The sequence below is a fragment of the Ostrinia nubilalis genome, chromosome 6, assembly GCF_963855985.1.
Source record: "Ostrinia nubilalis chromosome 6, ilOstNubi1.1, whole genome shotgun sequence".
Lineage (NCBI taxonomy): Eukaryota > Metazoa > Arthropoda > Insecta > Lepidoptera > Crambidae > Ostrinia > Ostrinia nubilalis.
In genome coordinates, this window is record NC_087093.1 from 3,652,833 (window position 1) to 3,679,072 (window position 26,240).

Consider the following 26,240-nt stretch of genomic DNA (forward strand, 5'->3'; position numbering starts at 1 on the left):
AAAAGACTTATTTGTAATAAAATTAATGTAATTATTGATTATTGTGAATATAAAAACCAATTTTTGACATGTAAAAATCTACGTAAATTAATGAAAAATAATTTAAAACAAGATTATGTCACACGCACCGACAAATTACCAAAGAGAGGCACGATCCCTTTCTATTTTAAGGTTCTGAACAATTCAGTTAACAGTAATAATGACCAATTACTATTAAATTCTGTAGTAGTTGATGTACCAACCGATACTAATGGTAGTAAAATGTTTTTTCGAGACTAAAGACTCTAACTTTGTAATCTTGCATCAAAACATTGCTAGTATTTTATCAAAAAAAGAAATATTAGACCTTATCATTTTGGATTTAATTGAAGAAAATAGGGAACCTGATATTGTATGTCTAACAGAAACTTTTCTAGAGTCAGGTCAAGAGAATTATGTAAGACTTGACAATTATCAAATGGTATCTTCCTTTTGTAGAAATAAAAAGCGAGGTGGTACATGCATATAAGCAAAAAAGGGCATCGCTTGTAGAGACTTATTATGTATCAAAAAATATGCCACCCAAAAAACTTTTGAATGTAGTGGTATCGAGCTCTTAGGAAATAATTTGATTATCATTTGTTTGTATAGAATACCAATGTCGGATCCAAATGTTTTCTTGACAAATCTTGACAATTTATTAAATGACATATTCCACAAATTTAAATATAAAATTAAAATTGTCTTAGCTGGTGACTTAAATATTAACACACTAAATAAGAACAAAATTACAGAGAATCTGCAGGACTTGCTTCAGAATTACAATTTAACACAGCATATCACAGTACCGACTCGTAAGAAGTCATGTATTGACCATTTAATTAGTAACATAGATGACGCCTCTCCCGAAGTTTTACCACTTCATATTTCCGATCATGAAACTGCACAGTTACTGAGTTTCCCCATAAAAAATAAATACAAAGGACCCCTATCGTATTCCTTTTTTAGGCGTGACTATAGTCGTGAAAATATGTATAAATTTAAATAACACCTAAAAAGCATTGCATGGACAGAAGTTTATAACGAAACTGACATTAATAAAAGTTTCAATTTTCATGAATTATTCACGCTTCTCTATAAACTTTGTTTTCCAAAAATTAAAATAAACGTTGACTTATTAAAAAGACATAAAAACAATTGGGTGACTAATGGATTGAAACTGAGTTGCAGAAAGAAACGGAAACTACGATATAACTATTACAACAATAAAACACAACATAATAAAAACAAATATTCAAATTATTCAAAACTTCTGAGAAAATGTATCTATGTCTCTAAAAGAATATCTAACATTGACTTTATGCGTAAGAGTGAAAATAAGTGTAAGGCATCTTGGACCCTAATTAAAAAAGAATTAAATAACACAAAATATTCTCTTAAACATATTAAAAAGCTACAGGTAAATAATTTGACTCTGACGAATCCCCATAGCATAGCTGCAGCCTTTAATGATCAATTTGTAAATGAATCCAATAATTATGACCAAAGTAAATTTAAAATAAATAATACCAACCAAACACTAAGATTAAGCTGTATGTTTCTAAAGCCTGTTGTGGAGACAGAAGTAAAAACAGTGGTAATGTCTCTAAAAAACACAAAAGCAGAAGGATTTGATGAAATATGTACTAAAGTTCTGAAGGATTGTGTGAGTGAACTTATTACTGTTCTAACTCACCTAATTAACTTGTCTTTTTCCTCTGGCGTATTTCCAGAACAACTTAAACTCACTACTGTAAAACCTTTGCATAAAAAAGGTAACGAGGATGAAATTATCAGTTTTTTCTAAGATATTTGAAAAGTGTTTCTACAAACAGCTGGTTGAATACTGTAACAGGTTTAATTTATTACATAGAGATCAATACGGATTCCAAAAAAATAAATCCACCACTTTGGCCATACATAGGTTTTTGGAAACTGTTTTAACAGGTATAAATAATAAAAAATTGACAACTGGTATATTTATTGATCTGTCTAAGGCATTTGATCATGTATCACATCAACTACTAGCACAAAGGCTTGATATGATTGGTGTACGGGGACTCGTGTTGAAATGGATAATGTCATATACTAGTAATAGAAAACAATGTGTAGTTGTAGATACATTAAACAATAAAAATGAGATAATATCGTGCTCATCACAATATAAATATAACCAATGTGGTGTACCACAAGGTAGCGTATTAGGGCCAATTTTATTTATTATATACATCAATGACATTTTTAATGCAACTGGACATCATCAATGTATCGCATTTGCAGATGACATATCTATTACAGTAACCTCAAATAACATAGTGACAGAACATGAGAATGACGTAAATGCAACTATTAATGACATAATTAAATTTCTTGACATGCATAGTTTAAAAATTAATCTGACTAAAACAAAATATATACAATTTAATAAATATAAACATATTAATCTTGACATTAATTAATATAAAGATATAGACATTAATAAAGTAGATCAAATTAAATTTTTGGGAATAATAATTGACAAAGATCTTAATTGGAAAAACCATATAGATAGTATTTGTAGCCGTATCAATTCATTTGTATATGCTCTAAAGTGTGTCAGATCAGTCACTAATCTAGGTACGGCAATCACGGCCTACCATGCTTATGTGGGGTCTTTATTACGGTATGGACTATTGATATGGGGCAATAGCCCTCATATCAATAGAGCATTTATTGCTCAAAAAAAATGCCTTAGAGCAATGTATGGTGTTCCCCCGCGTACGTCCTGCCGTCCTCTATTTAGTCAGACGCAATTACTAACTCTGACTTCTCTTTACATATTTGACACATGTGTATTTGTTATGCAGAATAAGCACTTATTTAAACGGGCATGTGATTACTATCCAAGAAATAGTAGAGATGCAAACAGGTTGGTACTTCAGGTCACCCCAAAAACAGTGCAGTACAAAAATAGCTGTTTAATCATGTGTATTAAAATCTATAACAAAATACCCAAAGAATTTAGGACATTAAACATTTGTAATTTTAAGAAACATTTGAGTAAATGGTTGCTATCACTGACACTTTACGATTTAAAAGAGTTCTTTGACTTGCTGTAGTTTTGTTCTTCTTTAGAATCGTCGCTAATATTGTGGTGTTTCTAATTTAACTTTTGCATGCTAATAATTTTAGCTAAACATGTATAGTTCTCACTGTCTGTACCTAACATCTTTATACAGGGTGTTTCTTGTAAGGTGTCAAGCCGAAGGCAGGTGATAGGTGAAGACTAGACCTATCGATTTGACCCCCATGTATGTTCTACGATTTTTCATAGTTTAGAAGTTATCGTCAATTTTGTGATTTTTTCAAATTGTATGACCCAGTAGGCTTTAAATTTTTTTATCTTTTTTTTGGGTCGACTTTTCTCAGATTTCTTTTTTTTGACAGATTCCCTATTAATTGCAGATTTTTGAAAAAAATAATCAACTTCCTATTTTTGATGCAAGATACAAATTTTTTGCTAGAAACATAAAAAAATATGCTATTAGCGGAACATTCTAAAATTTTCAACTTAAAAGTTAAAAAAAAAAGAAGAAATTCCATAGGTCCAAAATAATTTTAAAAACTGCGCAGTTTTCTGAACTTTCATAATAACACAAAAAAACATGTACTTAATAGGCCATTATTTTCTGTAATCGCTCCACTAATGTGGTAAGTCGGAGATTCCGTTACATGTTTTTGACTTTCTTAGGACTAACTAATGATTGCAATTCTCTAAGTATACGTTACTTAGAACACATTTAAAGACAATAACTGAACAGAACATTTTTTTATCCACAACGAGGAATCTCTTGCCCTTCATCTGATCTGATGAAAACTGATGGATGATCAGCGAGCTTCACTCGGAATCCTAAACCACAGAGGAATTGGCTGTCCTAAATAGGTGGCCTTACCACTAGACCACAGTGGTGGTTGTTACTTTACGATTAAATTCGATATAACTACCTACATATTAGAGTGTGAGAGAAAGGGAAAGAGTTGTGTGTGTGTGTGTGTGTGTGTGTGTGTGTGTGTGAGATAGAGAGAGAGAGAGAGATAAAGAGAGAGAGAGAGATAAAGAGAGAGAGAGAGAGAGAGAGAGAGAGAGCAAAAATGGGTGTAATGATTTATTTTAAAGTAAATGTTCATAATGTCCGCCGTTGACCTGAATGCACATTCGACAACGACGCAAAAAAAATCTTCGTAAAACCTTCTTCTTCATTTTAATTTGGTTTTGTGCTTCAGTCAGCTTTGTCCGCAGTTCATCAATATTTTCATATTCCCTATTGTATACCAGATGAAGGGCAAGAGCTTCCTCGTTGTGGATAAAACAATGTTCTGTTCAGTTATTGTCTCTAAATGTGTTCTACATAACGTAAACTTAAGGGATTGCAAACATTACTTAGTCCTAAGAAAGTCAAAAACATGTAACGGAATCTCAGACTTACCACTTTAGTGGAGCGATTACAGAAAATAATGGCCTATTAAGTACATGTTTTTTTGTGTTATTATGAAAGTTCAGAAAACTGCGCAGTTTTTAAAATTATTTTGGACCTATGGAATTTTGTTTTTTTTTTTTAAACTTTTAAGTTGAAAATTTTAGAATGTTCCGCTAAAAGCATATTTTTTATGTTTCTAGCAAAAATTTTGTATCTTGCATCAAAGATAGGAAGTTGATTATTTTTTTCAAAAATCTGCAATTAATAGGGAATCTGTCAAAAAAAATAAATCTGAGAAAAGTCGACCCAAAAAAAAAGATAAAAAAATTTAAAGCCTACTAGGTCATACAATTTGAAAAAATCACAAAATTAACGATAACTTCTAAACTATGAAAAATCGTAAAACATACATGGGGGTGAAATCGATAGGTCTAGTCCTCACCTATCACCTGCCTTCGGCTTGACACCTTACAAGAAACACCCTGTATACCATGTTTAATTGCAAATAAATGATTATGATTATGATTATGATTATCAGTTTGACTTTGAGCAGGTTGAATTTTCTTTAACTCGGTAGAGTTTAAGTCAGCGAAAAGAACAGATAACCAATTACCAATTTTAATTTCAAAAACCTTATACGGAACTCCTTTCAATACATTAACTTACCATTGACCACCAAATGCTGGGACTTCCAAAAATTACCCTTCTTGGTAATTTTTGGAAGTCCCTTTTTCACCATTTCATTTTGTGGAACATATTTGAATTACATTTCTCCCATCTTTAATTATAAAACAGGATTAGATTACATTAGGGGCGAAGGGTCTTTCGATTTACCGACTTTATTCATCCCTTACACTCATACCAGCACTCTAATTAGAGTGAAAAGGATAAAATATAGACAACAACGACAACAAAATAAATAGTAATTAAACAATTTACAAAGAGATGAAAGCCAATAAGCGTCGAGTTCACGCTGGGTGGTAGATAAACAAAAAATAAACTTTTCCACAACTTTTTTATTTCTTATGAAAAATAAGTAATAACATACCAAAGTAAACTCAAACTTATTTCATGAGGTAACTGAAATTCTCATATTTGACCGAGAAATATTTTTTAGGGAAAATGTTCGACTTAAACTTATTTAGGTGGGTACCAAACGATGTTACGTTGTAATATCAGGGAGGGTTTGATAGCTGTGATGTAATTTATTACGTCATTATATAACAGAAATATGTCTACGATATTCTGATTGTATCGGTTGGTAAAGTTCTAAGTTTAAGTTGGTTCTCGAATGGCAACAACGGGCCGGAAGACGAAGAGTGGGTAGGCCCCCCACTAGGCGGACCGACGATCTGGTGATGGTCGCGGGATGTGCCTGGATGAGTGCGGTGTTCCTACACCGCCTTCCCCCTAGGATTTCCACACCGGTCTGGAGGACCAGGGGAAGGCTTTTGTCCAGCAGTGGACGTCATTTGGCTGAAACGAACGAACGATTTTCTTCTAAAACTTAAAATAAATCACATCTTATATCCAAGGCTATTAGCATTATTCATATAGAGTTAAGAGGCAGATCAACTCTCAATTTATCATTTTTGAGCAATGCATATGCATGTAACGATCAAATATATCTGCGTCGAGGCAAACAGCAACGCAATTTGTCTAGCACGAGCTAAGGGTTAACGATGAAAGCATGAAAGCTACAGTAGAATCTTTTTATACCTACTAGTGCCTCCTGCTATACATTTAAACACTCTAATCAAAGGTCAATCCATCTCAAGGCATCACACAAAACATCGAACTATATCATTATTATAGTTATCGCAATTCACGAAGGCGAGTGAGCTTTACATGTGTGGTGGCTCGCTACTGTTTGTTTTTCAAAAGTTTTGATAGACTATCGTTATGGGCATGTACCTATAGTCTGGTCTGTGAGCACGTAGAATTTTGTCCAATGACCCCAAGCTACCCATCCTGTCATCACAGTCGCGACAGCAATATATAATTACGCGCGAGCGATAAGGATGGGTAGCTTGGGGTCATTAGACAAAATTCTACATGCTCACAGACCGGGCTTTAGACGTACACGTTATACAAGAAAAGCTTTCTTTATTGGTACCTACCTAATTACGAGGTTTCATATTGTTATTTTTAGTGTAGTTACTTTTGATGTCATTTAATTTTAATCTTTAAAATATACCACTTTCTCAATTCTAAAGTTAAATACTCGTAGTAACAAGTTTCTTCGCTTTTTGCTTACTGCAGGCACATTTGCGGAATATCTCTCAAGACAATATTTTGCAGAAAATAGAAGCTAATGTGGAGCAAAGGAATATTTTATTGTTCATACAAGACTTTATTCAACATTTCTCAAGTGGCAAGCGGACATTAGTTATTTGAAACTCATCGTTCATCGAGAGAGACATACTTAACAAATAAACAACTTGAAAAAATCGAACTGCCTGAGGCGGGAATCAAACCCACGACCTTTCGCTTGCCGGGCAACATCTCTTCCAACTGAGCTAATTAACGTGGTAGTTAAGTTGGTAACTTAACTTGATTTTTCTGTCAAGTTGGTGGGCGGGGCTTGTTACTTGACACGTTTTGACAAGCAGTTTCATAGTAAACAAGAGCTTGACGTTTGAAATTAAGTTATTTAGCTACGATTCAATTTGATGACTTAAAATTTAGTTCAATACTTAACTACCTTAATACGTGTAAATCAGCCTTTAGACACTGGATGAACCCGTCGAAATTTTTTCAAGTTGTTTATTTAAAATTTAGTTTGAGAAGCGACTCGAATCGCTAAAAAGTTTGAATAACAAATAAACAATGTTTACAGGGTCCTCTGCATTTTAAATGAGGCGACAATTAGTGATTTTTCGTGCACAAATTACTAATTTTCCAGCCAATATAATACGAGTGAGTTCAATACAATAGTCCAGTGCACTGGACTGGATAACACTGCAGTGTTAGATGGAATGGATGGAATGGGATTTCAACTAGCGTTCCTCGAATCTCAAATCTATAGTCCGATGCTGAGGATGTTAGGCTATTGTTGCATTTCGAATGGTAATAGTCATAGAGATCTAGCTAGAGAGATCTAGAGAGATGCCAACTAATGCGCAATGCAATGCGCGAGCACTGTATTCTGTTTTTGGGCATATTGCTGCAACACTGACCCCGCCCCCTTTTCACATCTCCCTTTAGTTTCTGTGATCTGTAATAATAGTGACCGCTTCAAAAATCGCTGACAAACATTACAATGGGCCCATAACATGGCTACTAATTAATGGATTTAGTTTGTGAAATATTTTAAAGGTTGAAGTCCCTCGCATAGTTTTTTTTTTTTTTTCAAAACATATTCCAAAATGGTATTATTACTAGCCCTCTAATATCCTCTGTATCTTATGTAGTAATAGGCTAGTTTCCTAAAAAAAAAACTTTTAGTCCGTTAATTAGGTACCTACATTATCAAAAAATATTGGACAAGTACAAGGTAATTAGTAGTAATAATGCGTTGAAGTTCCGAGTGACGTCACAAAGTTCTACACTTTTAAGCACACCTTGACGTCACGGGCCTCTTCTTTTGAACTTTAACGCGATTTATCTCTGCCAATTTTCATTAGTTTGAAAATGTAAAAAATACGCGTCGAGTATTTTTTGATAAGTTAACCGACGGGTTAATTCAAATTCTTGCTTTTTCCCCAGGAACATCCTTTTTTAAGCTAACTAAAATATAATTACTTAATTGTGTGCTTAGGCGTATCAGTACTTGGGTTGATAAACCCTAAAGTGTAAGCAGATGCCGTGTTTTGGAGCGTAAATCAGGCTTTAGCCTTCATGATTTATTGCCCCGTCTCCTTTATTTATACAGGCAACTACAGATATCATGTTTTCTGTGTAAAAACCCTTTTGAGATCAAAATACCTAACTGAGGGATGTCTTATATTTACTATATTTTATGAAAGATTCTTAAAAATTAATAAATTGGTACCTACATTTGTAATGCTACTCAAAAATAGTCGTACCTATTAGCCTAAAGGTAAACCGGTAGAGAATGCCATACGGCATTAGGTTTGCCTTTTGTACCTTAATTTTGTATACAATAAATATTTTAAATAAGTAAAATACTAATCACGTTTACCTTCAAGACTCGAACCCGCTACCTACTAAAGTTGGCATTACAGTATAACGCGAACTATCAGACTACTATTGCGTCTTAACAGCATTGCGGCTACATTTTAACAAGTTCAATCAAAGTAAGATTAAACTTGAAGCAATCGAAACCTGATAGAACGACATGCAATTACTTGAAATCCTTCACTACGAGTATAATAATACAGATTGGGTTATGAAATCAGCTCAATTTTGTTCAAGCTATTTGAACATTTTTTGTATTGGTAATCTTCATTCCAGTCTATTGGTGTTTCTTTAGTGTGGTTTTGAACAAAAAATTCTGATTCTACTACTGATCAAACAAAAAAAACAATAAAAAATAAAAAGCGCCTCTGTGGTTGAGGATTCCGGGTGAAGCTCGCTTCCATTTTCGGCCTGATCATCACTTTCCATCAGGTGAGATGCAGGCCAAGAGTTTCCACGTTTTGGATGAGAAAATGGCTAATAATGTAAAGAACACCTACATCTGTTTCTACAAGTTATATAAATATTAGCTCTATAACTGTTAATTTTACAGCAAGTGTCGCCCTCTTGGTCAATTTTTGTGGTGCCCTTACGGGGTGTCGTGTGTGCAACGTACTTATATTATTTTACCATCTGTATTTACCATGTGACAAGCAAATAAATAATCGTATTTATATTAATACGCCAGACAGGACACGACTAGTTCAAAAGTAATTTTCTTATAATACTCAGCTATCAAGATTTCTGATTTTAATCAAACTATAAAATAAAGCTACCTAAATCTAAAACTTTCCAGTTTGTTTTCTTTGATGATCGAAATAAGATCCAGCTAAAAGTTTGTTACTCTTCCTGGAATATCCATTCAATTTACCCCAGTTTTATACTTAAACCTTAGCCAAAATACTTATTTATCCAGAATCTGGAATCAATGTTTATAGAATACCTACTACGAAGCCCAAATCTTTAAAGAGGGTTTACAGCGAAATCGGTACCTATAGGTACCTACTTAATTAGTCTCTCTAATCAAGTATTTCTTGTAATGAAATTCTGGTTTAGAAAAATCCCCTTTTGTGTCGTGAAAGGGCATGCCGGGGGGACGATAATTACCCATCGATATCCATTTCATTGGCATGTCCAGGGGTGTTCCGTGGAAATAACACTCGATATTTTGTGGGATATCGAGTACCTACCTACATACATATTTAGATAAATACTACGAGTATGTCTTCATTCAATTTCTATTGAATCGATAAAAAAATACGTTTTACTGACACTAAACTCGATATCATAAAAATATCGAGTACTATTTTCAGGGAACACCCCTGAATATTAGTTCATCATCATCATCATCTCAGCCATAGGACGTCCACTGCTGAACATATTCCTCCCCCAATGCTTTCCATGCTGCCCGGTTGGTAGCGGCCTGCGTCCAGCGCCTTCCTGCTACCTTTATGATGTCGTCGGTCCATCTTGTAGGTGGATTTTGGTTACCGCAGTAAAATACAGTAGAAGACTTGTAAATGTCGAGCATGCTTTATTTTATATGTAGAGTTAAAAATATATTTCAAAATGGCTGCCCAAAGTTATAAATAAACTTTAACTGTTGTTATTTACTGGATTTAGATTTCAGTGTAATCTCTCTTCAAAACAAACACAGTGAATGAAGTTAATTTGAACCAATATGTAAGAAATACAATGTTACTCAACGCCACATCAATCTTTGTGTAATTGTAACATCTAGCTGCTATTTTACTGTCGACTGTTACTTAAGATTTTGTTTAAAAGTTAAATCAATATTTAATACGCTTACTTTTAAATCCGTTTTTATTAAAAATAAATCTTAAAAATAAATAAATAATATTAAATTAGGGCCCATTTCCCATCTCTAGTCAAAGAGGGTAATGAATAGCGGGGCGGATGGGGGCACACTCCGTCATTTGCAAATGACCGTAACCATGGATCTGTTTATACTTAGATTACTTTCTTTATTTTATACAGACGGTGGTGTTTTTATACAAACACATATTTACTGTCTGATGTAGCTGTCATACGTAACGTAAAGATAATTTTTATTTTGCGTCAGATTAAAGATGGGGCCAGACCAAAATACATTCAAGCGACTATGGGAGTAGAAATTGGTGCTAAGTACGAGTAATTATCCCAATTTCTGCGGGCTATGTCAGTCACTCTGGTTCTCCTACGGATCTCCTCATTTCTGATTCGATCACGCAGGGAAACTCCGAGCATAGCACGCTCCATCGCCCTTTGGGTGACCTTGAGCCTTCTTATGAAGCCCATAATAGTAAACGACCACGTCTCAGATCTGTATACCATCACTGGCAACACACACTGGTCAAAGACTTTTGACTTGAGACACTGCGGTATTTCGAACGTGAGAATATCGCGAAGCTTCCCGAATGCTGCCAAGCCGAGTTGGATTCGACGATTGACCTCTTTCTCGAAGTTGGACTCACCTAACTGGATTGTTTGTCCAGTGGCAGTGGGCAGGGCACATAGCTCGTAGAGCTGACGGCCGCTGGGGCAGGAAAGTTCTTGAGTGGCGACCACGAGCCGGAAGACGTAGCGTGAGCAGGCCTCCCACTAGGTGGACCGACGATCTGGTGAAGGTCGCGGGAGGTGCCTGGATGCAAGCGGCGCAGGACCGGTCTTTGTGGAAATTTTTGGGGGAGGCCTTTGTTCAGCAGTGGACGTCTTTCGGGTGAAACGCAAAGTGATGATCATGATGAATTATCACCTAGAAAAGCACCTGAGTGCACAGCGCAAGACCGACCGTTGTGAAAATCAACGGGGGAGGCCTTTGTCCAGCAGGGGATGGTATTAGGTTGCAACTCACGAACCAAGAGTGAACAAACTATTGACTATTAGCATCAACCTCGACATAAATACGGAAAGATGACTTACTTGACTTAAGGTCCTATGTCCCCTAGAAGGGGCAGAGAGCGTCCACAATAGTCCTCCATCGCGTTCGGTCTTGAGCTTCGCGTTTGATCTCGCTCCAAGTCTTGCCGATTCTTCGCCTTGTCTGCCACAGTGCGCCGCCAAGTTTGCTAGGGGCGACCACGTTTGCGGAAGATGTCACCTCATAAATAAATTGTAAACAAAACCCCATATTTTGTAGATTACCATACACAACGTCACTTTCACTTATCTTTACGTTTCACATGAATATATTTCCAGCTATTATTATGAAGTTAAGTATTAATAAACTGGCTAAAATACCATTATACCGTCCCTACGGAACTCGGGTATAATAAATAGGCGTAGGTCAGAGCGCACCGTGCCCCACGCCATTTGCAAATTGTCGAAACGGGAACCGTGTATGGACTAGGGATGTTATGGATACGGTTCCGGATATAGGAATAATATTATACCGGTTTTGGTTACGGTTACAGATATTTTTTTATTTCGGATATCCTAAAGTTTCGGTTACGGTTACGGATATAATATGTGCTTTAGAATGCAATTTGCAATAGTTGTCCAGCACGGTTCATTCATGGCCGCACGAATTTTTACATCGAATAAAAAGTAATAAAAAAATAAAAATTGATACTAGATGGCATTATAAAGGTAAATCGGGCTGTAATGCCTTTACATATAATGCTATACAAAAACAATTTAAACTGCCTACATTCGAAACGTTTGAATCGGTTACGGTTTCGGATATTTTTTTATTTCGGATATCCGAAAGTTTCGGTTACGGTTACGGATATCAATAACATCCCTGGTATGGACCCGTATATCGCGTATTAGGGTTCACTAGTGACCGGATTAAGTTAGTAGTCCTTGCATAAGTGCGATGTGGGATTGTACTACTAGGACAGCAAAGATAAAGCGTGGAAAAGCATACACGATTCAACGCGTTGCTACCTTTTTTAAGGAGTTATTCGTCATCTCGCACCTCTAAAGATGCTAGTTGGCACCTTCTGTTTTTTATGTCATCAACTCGCACCTTTTTGAAATCTGACGTGTTTATGTATAGTCATCTACAAAAATGTTTTAATAAATGACTTAAAGGAATGTGTAAGCCACTTGCAATGAGTTGAGTTTAATAATAAAACAAAATGTACTTTTCAGATAGGTTTATATTCTAAATCAACATGCTAATAAATATAAATCGGGAAGAAACAAATTATCAACAACTAGCGGCCGCGTGGACCTCGTTTAATTACTAATGATGATGATAGATGGAGTTTCACGGCTTCCCCCGCATGAATAATTTACAAACGTCAAATTTTTTGTCCAGCGCTGTAGATTTTAACCAGTGACGATAGATGGCGCTTTTTACCCACGTCTTATTTATTTATTGAAATTTAGTTGGTCACATATCGTCATAGATTATAGCCTATATGTTAATCTGGGTTATAAACAAGAATACTGTAAATTTTGAACAAAATCCGTTCAGTAGTTTTTGCATGAAAGAGTAACAAACATTCAGACATCATGACATCATCCAAACTTTCGCATTTATAATATTAGTAGGAAGTAGGATATCACAATGTCCTGAGGATACCTAATACCTAGTATGTAAACTGTCTACTAATATTTAAGTAGGTATATTTAAAAACAAAGCTAGATTTCTAGCTATTTAGTAATGGCGAATTATAATAAGTCAAGCCGCAGATATTTTTTTTTGCCACGGCATCTAACCTCAGATTTTATAACTAAGCCACGGGATATTAAAAGGCTTCAAATATATTAATTGGCGTTCTTTTAAATGTCACCTAAATATCCCAAAGAAATTTGAAAATTATAAATAACTTGAAAAAATTAATTTTCAAATTAGTTTCAGATGCGACTCTTAACGCTAAAAATTTAATAACTATCCCAAAGAAAGTGTCAAATGAAGAACAACAATTATTATTACCAATTTTACAATTAACTAACAATTTACATTGTACAGCTTTAACAAACAATCCTAAAAAAATAGTTCAAGCTTGAAATAGAGAACATCAAATCTTATAAAGGACATCATCCATTTTGGTCCAAAATCAAAAGTGCCGGCCAAAAAATAAAAGTGCTGTATTCTGATAGAATACGTCCGCTTTAGCATTTATTACTATGGCACCAAAGCTGTAGCACCACTGTGCATCGTAGTATTTGAGTTCTAAAAATACTACAAAAATATATGAAACGTGGATGATGTCCTTTAGCTTCTGAAATAATACATTCGTATTCTTTTAACATGAAAAATGGCCAGGCAATGAAAATGTGAAATGCTTGGAACATATTTTTTTACATTGTAACTTTGTATGGATTAGCTAGTTAGGGGATGAACATTACAACTGTCTACAGTATTTTTGCGCACGGGTTATGCATAGCTTATTTTTATTGCTTTATAACCTAGAAACAAGAATAACCACAAAAAATTGTTCTGAATTTGCTTTTATGTGTAAAAAATAGAAAAATTCATATCAATGAATGTATGAAACATGAACATAGATATGATTTAATTTGTTGCCAAATATTTTTTTTTCTTTCTTTCTTTCATTCTTTCTAATTATTAAAACATAACTAACATCCATTTAAAATTCATTCTCACAAGAGAAAAATTAAAATAGAGTCCAAATATGTATTAAAAATGAAAAGTTCTAATTTCCTATCATGTTCCATAGAAGATTTTTTTCATAAAAATCTAACCCTATCATGCTTTCAGTATACTGGCCTTGGTAACGTCGTTTCTCAAATCCCACTATATTTTGATGAAAGCGTGCCCCTTGTTCTTGCGAATAAGCCCCCATAATTATTTATAAATATATCCCAATGAGAATGTGACGTGCATCTTGAGAGACATTCTACTATGAAGATGGAAAATTCAAATCGCTATAACTTCTTAAAAAGCAAATATTTTCGATTTGTAATCGCACTTTTTTATATACATTTGCTTATATAATCAGAATTTAATAAGTAAAATCCATGCGCAAAAAAAAAAAAATTTTTTGTTTACCGGTGTTATCAAAAGTTCTCCACCGCAGCCTTTGAAGGTCCCATTTTTGGGTTTTTCGCTTATATGTCAAAAACTATCTAAATAAAAAACCAAGCATCCTAGCGATAAGAATACTTCTAGAGAATTAAAATTAATTTAATTTGTAAGTCAAGTTTTTGTATATCTTGTATAGTTTTCGAGATATCTGCTCTTCAAAGTTTTGTAAAACATAAACATTTTTGCCTTACATTTTCAAACTATGAGGAAATAGTTGCCATAATTTATTATTAGATGACAAGTTTGGGTTAGGGTTAGGACAATGTTGTTTTAATCTACCCACAAAATTTAATAAAATTTGAATTTGTGGTTCCTTAAAAATTCACAAAAAATGTTAGTATGGAAATAATCAATTTTCGTAAAATTCTTCTTACAAAACGCCAATTTAATAAGTAAGGAACTAGTATAAATAATTCCTAATAAAAGGCTATTTATTGCAAACAAATAATTTGAATTTGAATAGGTAAATAAAATTATCTCTTGGTAGAAGAGAAAAGAGACACGAGTTTCATACATTTCATACAAAAAAAATATGTTTAAATATCCGTTGTTTTTTTTACTTTGCTTAGTTTGGTACTAGAAGCGTAGCGTAAAATGAAATACGTTAGCTGCGATCGGAGGATCGAAAAAAAACCGAATATACTTATAAAAGATTTAATTAGAAATTAGAAAATTACATGAAATACTTATAATTAAAACAAGATGAGACCTAATCGAAGTATGATTATGGAATGATAAAATAATGAACTACAGTTTTTAGGAAAATGTCGATTGACGTCACTTTCACTAATTGCACTTCGGACCATTGCACTAATGTAGGGCAGCAAGTCAGCGATCTTCATACTGGGCGACAGCGTAATTCCTCCCCCCCTTAGAACGGCAACTATTTTATCACGTTGAGTGAAAATGTTGCCGGGATCGCGTCATGATGTTGCTGATCTCCGGAAGGTGCTGGATGCTCTTCCTTCTTTTTAGTCTGGCTATCTTTCCTTTTCTTGTTGAAGCGCCGGTATGCGATGAAGATTGCAAGTATACTCGATGCAAGCAGTATCACATAAAATGGGATGGTTGTGTGATATACGTCGAGTGGGATGTCGGTGATATTGATCGGGGCTTCCATAGTGATCTTGTCCTGGAGTCTGTGTAGTCCTTGCAGGTCAATGGAGTTCAAGTTGATGTGGGATGCTATCCTGATTTGCTTCTCCGTGTCAGATGGGATTTCTGTCAGCTTCAGAGGTTGTCCTCTTATTTCGTCGTTGTCATTGGTGATGGTGAACTCTGTAGTTTTAAGATGACAGCCAACGGGAATCGTAATGAGGTAGCTTCCTTGAAGTGTGGTGTAGTCTCGTCTCCCGCAGAGGAGTTGGACTTTGCTGGGTTGTGGAAAAGATAAGACGTAGTGTTGGTCGTCCAACTTTTCCATGGCTTCTTTCTTCAGGGTGACCGTAGAGAATTCGCAATTTTCTTTCAGGATCTGATTGACGATGAGCTCGTTGATGCAATCAGGTTTGCTGCGTAGCTGGTGGTGAGTAGCGTCTCCACAGAGATACCAGTTGCTGAGCTTCGGACATTCTGTCTCTATGTACATGAATGAAATCTCGTTTGTTGCTAGGAAAGGATAGGTCGGGATTAGGGCCTGATTATTTCTATTAGGGACTATGGATAGATGATAGAAGCTATATATTTCCCTGGATACTATTGGGAATTTATATATGAAAACTATCTGATTATCAGTGTAGTATGAGCCTGGTTTAATGACATCATAATATTGCCTAAGTTCAAGATTTAATACTTGTTCATTTCCATAGATATTCTTAAGTTTAATTATCATAGATCTAAGAGTGTCCACATCGATCATAGAATGGTGTGTGCTTGATGCACGGGTAAAAGCTAAACTATTTTCTAGCCTAATTAGTTCCTGAGCAAGGTCTTCAACGTTTTCGCTTATTATAATTAAGAGTTGAGCAAGTCTGGCATATTTAACTAAACTATTTTCGTTGTATACATTGCTTTTCAATATTAATTCAATAGTTGTATTAATTTTATTCTGGTTATCTACAATTTGTGTCAAAATTTTGTCATGTTCGGATATCCATTCCTTATTAATGCTAATATGATTATTAAGTTCCGAGACAATTTTATCTTGGTTACTTTTAAGAAGATTAATGGCTTTATTGTATTTTATTGCATCAGAATGGTCCAGATTACCAGTTATGCTTTTTATAACGGATCCAAGGCCATCTACAATACCTCTTTTAACGCGGTTGGGTTCTAATGATTTTAATTGTACTGATACTTTGCCAAGCTTCTCAGTTAAATAGTCAATTTGAGTCTCATAAAGTAAGTGTGTATCGTTAATAAGTCGGGACTTGTAACTCGTCAGTTGGGTTTGTAGGGAGTCGACTTTTTCTTGGATGAGGTCAAGTTGAACATATTGTATAAATGTATGATGGTGAGTAGTCAATCTCATGGGTCCAAGTTTGTGGGGTAGTAGTCCTGGTCCGTCAGCCAAGCTCTCAAGTTTTATCTCTTGAGACCGAGTGATCCGAAGGATCATTCCTAGTAGTATCCTGTAACAAATTAGCTGTTTTAGGGATACGTTTCAGGCGGTTTTTAGCTATGGGACCGCGTTTTTTTTATGTGTAAATATGAATGGGCAAATCTGCTGTATCCTGAGTGTAGCGAGGGGCTACCTTTTGACGTTCAGCTAAAGGATTTTTAATAAAAATTTGTTGCTCGGGAGCATATTGTACTTCAGGTTCCCGGTTTTTATTTCTGTTCTCTATAATGGCTGTTCTGTCTACTAGGGATTTGTTGTTAACTATATCGTAAACTATCTTCATTCGATCCCTATGATTCTGAAGGTATTGCTGTAAAAGGTGCTCAGTTATGTCGATATTTAGACAGTCTCTAGCGTCAAAATGTCCAGTGAGTAAGTCAAATGGTCTGCATTTTGTAAAACTATGTATGGAAGAATTGTAAGCTATAAGCGCATATGGCAAAAGGTTCACAACGGGTTCGTCCTTGTGCTGTAGTTTCAGGAGTCTTAGATGTTCTAGGAGAGTCAGGTGAAATCTCTCAATGTTACCATTATCGTTAGGGGAATGGGCTAGGATTCTATGGTGGTTGATCTTGTGCAGTCTAGTAAATTCTAAGAATAACTGATTGGTGAATTCAGTACCATTATCAGTTACTAACGTCACGGGCACTCCGTGGAGAGTACAATATTGCAATAAAGCCTGTAGTATACTGAGGGCAGTACCGTCACGCAGATGGTATGCTTGACCGTATTTGGTAAAGACATCGATAAAGGTGACATATTTTTCACTTTGTACAGTGAACAGGTCCATATGAACTATTTCAAAGGGTTTAGTTGCAGGAGGCACAAGATTAAATTGAGGTCTAATAGGATTTCGGTCGTATTTGCCTTGACCACAGATGGTACATTCGTTAATAAATTTAGTGATTTGGTCTTTCATCTTGGGCCAGTAATATTTTCGGGATAAGGACAAATAACATTCATTGATGCCACGATGGTTAGTTTTGCCATCATGATAGTGACGAATTATCTCCTGCTGGCGGAGATATTCCTTGACATTTTCTATTTCTGATTTAGTTAGTACTAGGTTCATTGAAGAGCCCTTAAATTTGTCCTGTATTATGGGGATAATGGAGTACATTGCGAGAGCGGGGCTAATGAGAAGTCCTGTCTTAACTTTGGGGTTGACGTATTCCTTAATAGCATTTACTAAGTCCTCTTCCAAGTTTGTTTCTGATAGCTGTATACTTGTTCGTATGTGTGTGTCAAATGGTTTGGTCACAGTGGGTTTTCGTTTAACATCATTAACTATAGTGAGATGTATTTGCCTGTTGAATTTATTCAGGGGTTCGTCAGTTATCGGGATTTCTAGTATCGGGTGTTCGTGGCTAGTATGTACAGTCTCAGTGGAAGAGTTAGGTTTAGAGAGGGCTACCTCGGTCGGGTTGCCTAATAGGGAATTAAGTTCGTCAATTTCTTCCATTAATGATCTAGTGTCGCCTAGATGAATTTCTATTCGTGACAAAGCATCGGCATTGGTGTTAATTTTGCCTTTCTTATATTGCACTGTGAAGTCGTATTCGCTCAGTCTCAGTCGCCATCTAGTAAGACGTGAATTTGGTTCTTTTAAATTCATCATCCACTCAAGAGGCTTGTGGTCAGTCAGTATCCTAAATTTTCTACCAAATAGGTAGGGCCTAAAATATTTCGTAGCCCACACTATGGCCAAGAGTTCTTTCTCGATTGTGCTATAGTTAATTTCGCTATCATTTAGTGTTCGAGAAGCGTAGCACACAGGTTTATCAGATCCTATAGGACCTTGGGATAATATGGCTCCAATAGCCACGTTTGAAGCGTCTGTTGTAAGGTTGAACTCTTTAGTAAAGTCAGGATATTGAAGAATGGGATCATTGGTGAGAAGAGTCTTGCATTTCTCAAAGCAATTTACGTATTCGGGAGTGAGTAGTATTTTTCTACCCTTTTTTAGACATTGAGTCAGAGGCTTGGTGGTACGTGCAAAATCGGGAATGAATTTTCGGTAGTAACCGAGAAGTCCAAGGAATTGTTTAATTTCCTTAGTGGTTTTCGGGATTGGATATTTTTGTATAGCGGAGATCTTGTCAGGGTTTGGTTTAACACCGTCCCTGCTGATTACATGGCCAAGGTAAGCTGTTTCAAGCTTCAAGAACTCCGATTTGTCCATCTGAATTTTAAAGTTGGACTCTCGAAGTCTTTGAAATACTTTTTCCAGGTTTACCATGTGTTCCTGGAGGGATGTGCTATAGACAATTATGTCATCGAGATACACTAAGCAAATATCGTTTTGGAGGCCTCTGAGGCCGTTATCCATCACTCGCTGGAATGTGGATGGAGAATTTTTAAGTCCCATGGGCATTCGAAGGAATTCAAAATGTCCATGCTCGACATTGAAGGCCGTTTTAGAAATATCCTGGGGATCCATCTCCACTTGGTAGAAGCCGCTGGCCAGGTCAAGTGTGGTGAAATACTGGCATTTCCCTAGCTTGTCCAAGACGTCATTGATGTTGGGTATGGGATATTTGTCGTCAATTGTCTTTTCGTTCAGTTTGCGAAAGTCAACCACGAGTCGCCATTTCTGTTTGCCGGACGCATCTATTTTCTTGGGCACCACCCAGATGGGTGAGCTCCAGGCTGAGTCGGAGGGTCTGATGATGCCCTGTTCCAACATCTTTCCTATCTGAGTCTTAACTTCCTCTCGGTGAACAAAAGGATATCGATAGTTCTTAGCGTGCACAGGGACCTCGTCTGTGGTCCTGATCCGGTGTTTAATCTTATTTGTGAATGTTAATTGCTCACCGTCAATATAAAAAACTTCCGCGTAGCGAGAGCAAAGAGTGATTAAGTTGGCTTTTTCCTCTTCGTTCAAATGCTCGGTACGTAAGCGCGAAATGACGTCATCAGCGCGCGACGTTGGTTGTTGAGTGCGAGTGCACTCGATATTAAATAATTCAGCGTGCGCGGGGCTATCAAGTGAGAATATTATATCGTTCGCCGTGGTGTTTTCTATTTCTAAGTAGCCACGGTTATTAGAGACGGTTGTAAGGCACTCGTGAATGATGCAGTTACAAATTATCTGTTCCGGGATGAGCGCTTCGCCATTAGCCAAATCTAAAGGAACCTTAATTATTTTAGAGGACATTGCTGGAATAATATCCTCGTAAAGGTTCACGTTCCGTGAATTGTACATAATATATGAATAGGGTTTGAGGCAAAACGGGTCAAAAGTTGGCTTTCTTTTAGATCGATTCGAGCTTCCCATTTACTTAATAAATTTATTTAATAATTTAATTAAGACAGCACTTAGTTCTAAGCACTTTTAGTTATAGTAATTTCATGTATGCGTGTTTGTCTTGTTGGTTGTCCTAATAAATAAAATAAAATAAAATAAATAAAAAATAAATCTAGGCCGATAAGACCGTCGAAGTAATCGTGAAACCGATATACAAATAGCTTCATATTATCTTTATCAAAAAACTCAGGAAAACACGGCAACGTTATAGAGTAATTATTTCTACTAGTTGCGTGTATGTTTGTCACTTCAAACGGATCAAAGTTTAAGGGATAATTAGCAAAGTATTGCTGAACAGCTTCGGGACTTATGAAGGATTGGTTTGCACCTGTGTCTATTAATAGTTTAAGAGGAGGGTGAGCTATTTGAATGTACGGAAGTTGCCTCTGTGTTTGAAGATTAACTTCTATCTTTGCTTTTTTAATGTCGTGATCTCCTGAAAATCCTGCTCAGCATGGCTAGTACTTGGCTGTGGTTGATTTTCATCAGTCGTCTGGTATTCGTCAGTCGAATTATAATAAATTAATTTGGGAGTAGACTCGGGTAAATCGCTAGTATAATAATCGCAATAGTAATTGTAAACTGGGTCATGATAAAGGTCGTAGTTGTTGTAATATGAGTAGCCGTCGTCGTTTGTCAAACATTCGTTCACATTCATTTCTCGGTTTTTAAAATAGTTTGTTGGAGGTGGGTTCCCTGACTTAGTCCAGTCATGTCCAGTCAACATTTGGGAATGCGGCAGTGTCCTTGGGGTGAAACGTTGGACACCACTCATAGGTTGAGGGGCTTGAAACTGGTTGATTGTTTCGGGGTGGAAGGCGAAACATATTACTGCGGGGGTTGTAATTAGGAGGTGGAGCACTAAACATCCTCTGAGTATTCGTTGGGATACGCATGTTAGGTGCGCCTGGTGCTGGGAGTTTGAAGGGTTGAGGCGGAGGCCTCATGGGCTGTTGTCCTACGGGAACAGGCCAGTTGGGCACTGGCATCGGGAGATTGTACCGTGGTGGCGGAGCAAATGAAGGCAGGGGTTGTGTTGCCACTTTAGGGGTGGCATGAATCTTATTGGGTTCGTTACGTTGTTGGAGATACATTATATTGAGTTCCTCCTGGACGTATTCCAGGGCTTTCTCTATTGTAGGAGGGCGCATACAGCGTATACGGGATCCCAGGGGCTCTTTGAGTCCACGAACGTATGCCTGCATGGTGACCTTTTTATAAAGATCCCTTTTAGCCTGTACAGTCGTAGGTACTGTCTCGTGTAAAGTCACGTAAGTCATTATCGTACTGAATAAAGTTTGGCAATGATCGTAAAATTCTTGCGGCGTCTTGTTACTTTGAGTGGCTAAAGAGAGGTCATTGTACAGAGCCGTTTCGTCCCGTTGATCGGAAAAGTTATTGATAAGGGCAGTACGAATACCTAACCAACTATCAGGTATCCCGTTGGAATTGATTGTGCATGCAGCGGGTCCTGTTATTTTATTCAATATGCCATTTATTAAGCAAAGATTGGAAAACTCACTGCCTGGGGCGTTACTCAAATATTTTACTGCTAACTGATCGCAAACGTTAATGAACCTTGTCAGAACGTTGGGATTCCCATCGAAATCCGGGACTAGGCGGAGGGCCTTGAATATCGTGTCTGGTTCGTGAGACATTTCGTCAAACGAGTTATTTAAACTTTGATTTAAATCTATATTTCTACTATTATCTAATTGACACTGGCGAGCCTGACGGGATTCAGACTCGCGGAGACTATTGGCTCTAGGGTGATAAATCTTGAAGTTGTAAGATTAACACACAAAGGATAATATAAGGATCTAAAACACTATGATAAAAGGAAAGCAACACGAGATCAATTCAAGTGTACTCACATATATTTCATTCTGGTTCTCTCCGTGAATCGAGTTCTGGATTCTCCTCCTGGTCTGCAGCAGGTCCGTAGATTCAGGATACTCGTTGATGGAATCTTGACAGCTTCCCGGGCGACTCGCGACGCGATTTAGAAAGATCTACTCTCGCGAACCGGCCCGCGAGTATCCTACCGACTGCGCCAAATACGTTAGCTGCGATCGGAGGATCGAAAAAAAACCGAATATACTTATAAAAGATTTAATTAGAAATTAGAAAATTACATGAAATACTTATAATTAAAACAAGATGAGACCTAATCGAAGTATGATTATGGAATGATAAAATAATGAACTACAGTTTTTAGGAAAATGTCGATTGACGTCACTTTCACTAATTGCACTTCGGACCATTGCACTAATGTAGGGCAGCAAGTCAGCGATCTTCATACTGGGCGACAGCGTAATTAATGTTTAAGGATATTTATTTATTTATTTCATTTTAAAGGAGTAAGAATGGATTTAAGTAGAAAAAATATGTCATTTTCACTTCTTTTCAGTTATTTTACAACGTAAGAAAAACCAGATATTCTACAAAACGAATGTACATTTATTAGTCTAGGTCTTTTAGTTTCGACGTCATTGTTGAACAAGGATACCCCGTCCCAGTGGTTCCATAGCGCGGTTAACATGCGAAAATGCACTGATTCAAAGAATCCCTTAAAGTTTGATCACTACATGCCCGACACACTGAAAGTTTTTAGTTTCAATTCGTTTTTATTTGACTGTACTTTTGAAAAGGTGCGAGTTGACGAACAAAATAATAGGTAAAATCGGAATTTCCCAACTCGCGCCTGCTAGCGAGTTTGACAGGTGCGAGATGACGAACAACCCTTTTTAAGTGCCAAAATATAGGTTAAAATTGAAAAAAATAATTTTGATTTTTTGGTGAACTGCAACTTCTCTTATGAAATGCCAACAAACATTTTAAAAATCTTTTGATAACAAGAAAATAAACTGATTAAAATATCAAAAAATTTTTCATTAGATAGAATTCCATTAGCGTAAGAAAATTGACTTAAAATTGCTATTTTATAACTAACTTACGGCACTTAACCTTATTATAATAACACTTAGCCTTTAGTAATTAGCCAATAAATTATAACGAACAAGTAGGTACGTGCTAATAATATAATTAACAAGAAAATTGAGGAGAAAATAGTTTGATAGTTGTCGAGAAAAATGTCGCAAATAATTTTCCCTCTATATCAAAGTAAACACAGAAAAGGCAGTTAATATTTTTTATATCATTACTAGCGGCCGCCCGCGACTTCGTACGCGGGCGCGGGGACGGCGTGCGAGGTTTTACCCCTTACTTAGTTCGTAAAATCTGTTGTTTGATATCATGTTGATATATGGTGTTTCACGGCTTCCTATAGCCTCTACTAAACATAGTTTTTCAGCAGGTACTGTTATTAACAACACTAGTAATCCCTAATATTAGAAAAATACATACGGGACCATTAGAAAAGCGATTGACTTACCCTTCACCATATTTTTGGAGATCATCCAGTTCCGAATTTGACGGTCAATAATATATGAGTCGATTTAACGCCCAATGGCCATCACTGATTTACGTTTTGTTGATTAATTTCGGGAACAAATCGCTTGTCGATTTATGTGAGCACTTTTGAAAGGAGAGGCATTACCGCTCTTTGTACTGATTTCTGATGCTTATACGATTGCTTTAATGGATTTTCCATACGGGAAATGTATTTGGGAGTGGGCTTGTAATAAAATATTTCGATTTAAATCTTTTTTTGGACTTTAAAAATACGTTTTTGAAATGGATTCACGCAGTACTTTTGTGTGGTTCCATTAGCCGGGCAAAGACTTCAGTTGGCACCATGCCACTTGTCAAAAAGACTTGACATTCTACATTAGTCAATCGTTCAGAGTTATCCTTCATTTATCAGTATTTCTGCTAACTTTCCACGAATTCATTATAGACAAATGGTTCCGATTTTCAGACCCATTACGTTACTACCTCAAACTAAACAGAACTAGTAGACTAAATAATTGTGATAACACCAGCACACATTTAGCTTAATTGGGGGGGGTAGCGAGAACAACAGATTTACTAGTAACCTTGAACCTTCCATGAAATCGGGCTGATGTTCGTCGTCGTTTTAGCCAAATGACGTCCACTGCTGGACAAAGGCCTCCCCTAAGGTTTTCCACAATGAACGGTCCTGCGCTGCCCGCATCCAGGCTCTTCCCGAGACCTTTACCAGATCGTCGGTCCACCTAGTAGGAGGCCTGCCCACGCTACGTCTTCCAGCCCGTGGTCGCCACTCGAGAACTTTCCTGCCCCAACGGCCATCGTCTCTACGAGCTATGTGCCCCGCCCACTGCCACAGAATTGCTGATGTTCGTATTCGAACGATTTCAAACTCGCAACCACAGTTGGATTTATACATATAAGTACGCAACTAAAGGTTTAACTCTTAAAGCAGTCAGTGTCTGGGGTATGGGAGCGGTATGAGTAGTTTTTGAGACGTCAAACGTCAGCGAGCAAGGTTCTGGAATGGAGGCCGCGTACCAGAAAACGCAGCGTGGGACGTCCACCCGCAAGGTGGACCGACGACCTGATAAGGTTAGCAGGAAGGCGTTGGATGCAGGCCGCTACCAACCGTGCGATGTGTAAGTCATTGGGGGAGGCCTATGTTCAGCAGTGGACGTCCTGCGGCTGAAATGATGATGATGAATGATGAAACGTCAGCGAAACTTCAAATATGCTTCCGATTTATAAGGTCTGTTACATCATAATATGTCAGTGTCACCCCTCGTGTGCCGCTCCCATAGGTACCTGATTGAGATATGCATTATTAGACCTAATACATTCCAAGTATTTGTCAAAACTAAGTAAATTATACTCCTGCAACATTAATTGGACTACTGTAATCAAAATTGCTTATTTGGGACTTCTTTGATAAGTCTTTGATAGAGACACCAATCAAATGAATTCCAAAAGTCATTGTCCAATTAATGCGAAATGGATGAAGTAAATCCACACAAATGTCTCAATTAATATGATAATAGACGTCTAAATAATTTACGGACTAGATCTTAGGTAGGCGAGATTAAGAATTTTAATCGCTGTTTAGTGGGAATAAATTGAAAGTTGCTCCGAGAAAATATCTTCTTGGAGTAATTTACCCGAGTTTTAGTATTCATTACTGGATTTATTCGTCTTTCAGAACTTGTACAACAGTGGGAAGAATTTACTTTGAATTGCTGGAGAGTGTTGCTCGTTGAATATGTATGAGCTTGTATATGCTTTCGGAAAGTAGGCTTACGTAATTTCGGTAATGTATTCCCTTGATTTTGGCAAAACAGTTCGTGATAACTTACTTTTATACGCGGTTAAGATGTTACAGCGTAGGGCAAAATCAGTTTAATTTACCAGAAAGTCTTCCGGTCCGTGGCCGCCACTCGAGAATGTAGTGTCTGTCCCCACTACGGGACTATTCCCACCTTTCGTTTCCACCGCTGCAACTCCTGTGTTCTTCTACAGGATCTACACCTTGACCGCCAACAAAAACCCAAGCAGTGAGGGTCAAGTTTCTCCCGGGAGAAAGTAAAATTGTCATTGGACCCGCAACGAAATTAATCAGAAGAACATAAGAGGAGTTCGAAGTTAAGGTTCGACAAGTGAGAAACAAAGGTTTAATAACGTTTATAGAAAGTTATGCACCACGGACGGCAATAAATATCTATTAAGGGGATCTATATTATGAGCTATTAATTAGCTGCCTGCCTATAATATTTTTCACAGAATCGCTTAAAAGCACGGAAATTTGGCCGGCCTGCCTCCACTAGGTGGACTGACGATCTGGTGAAGGTC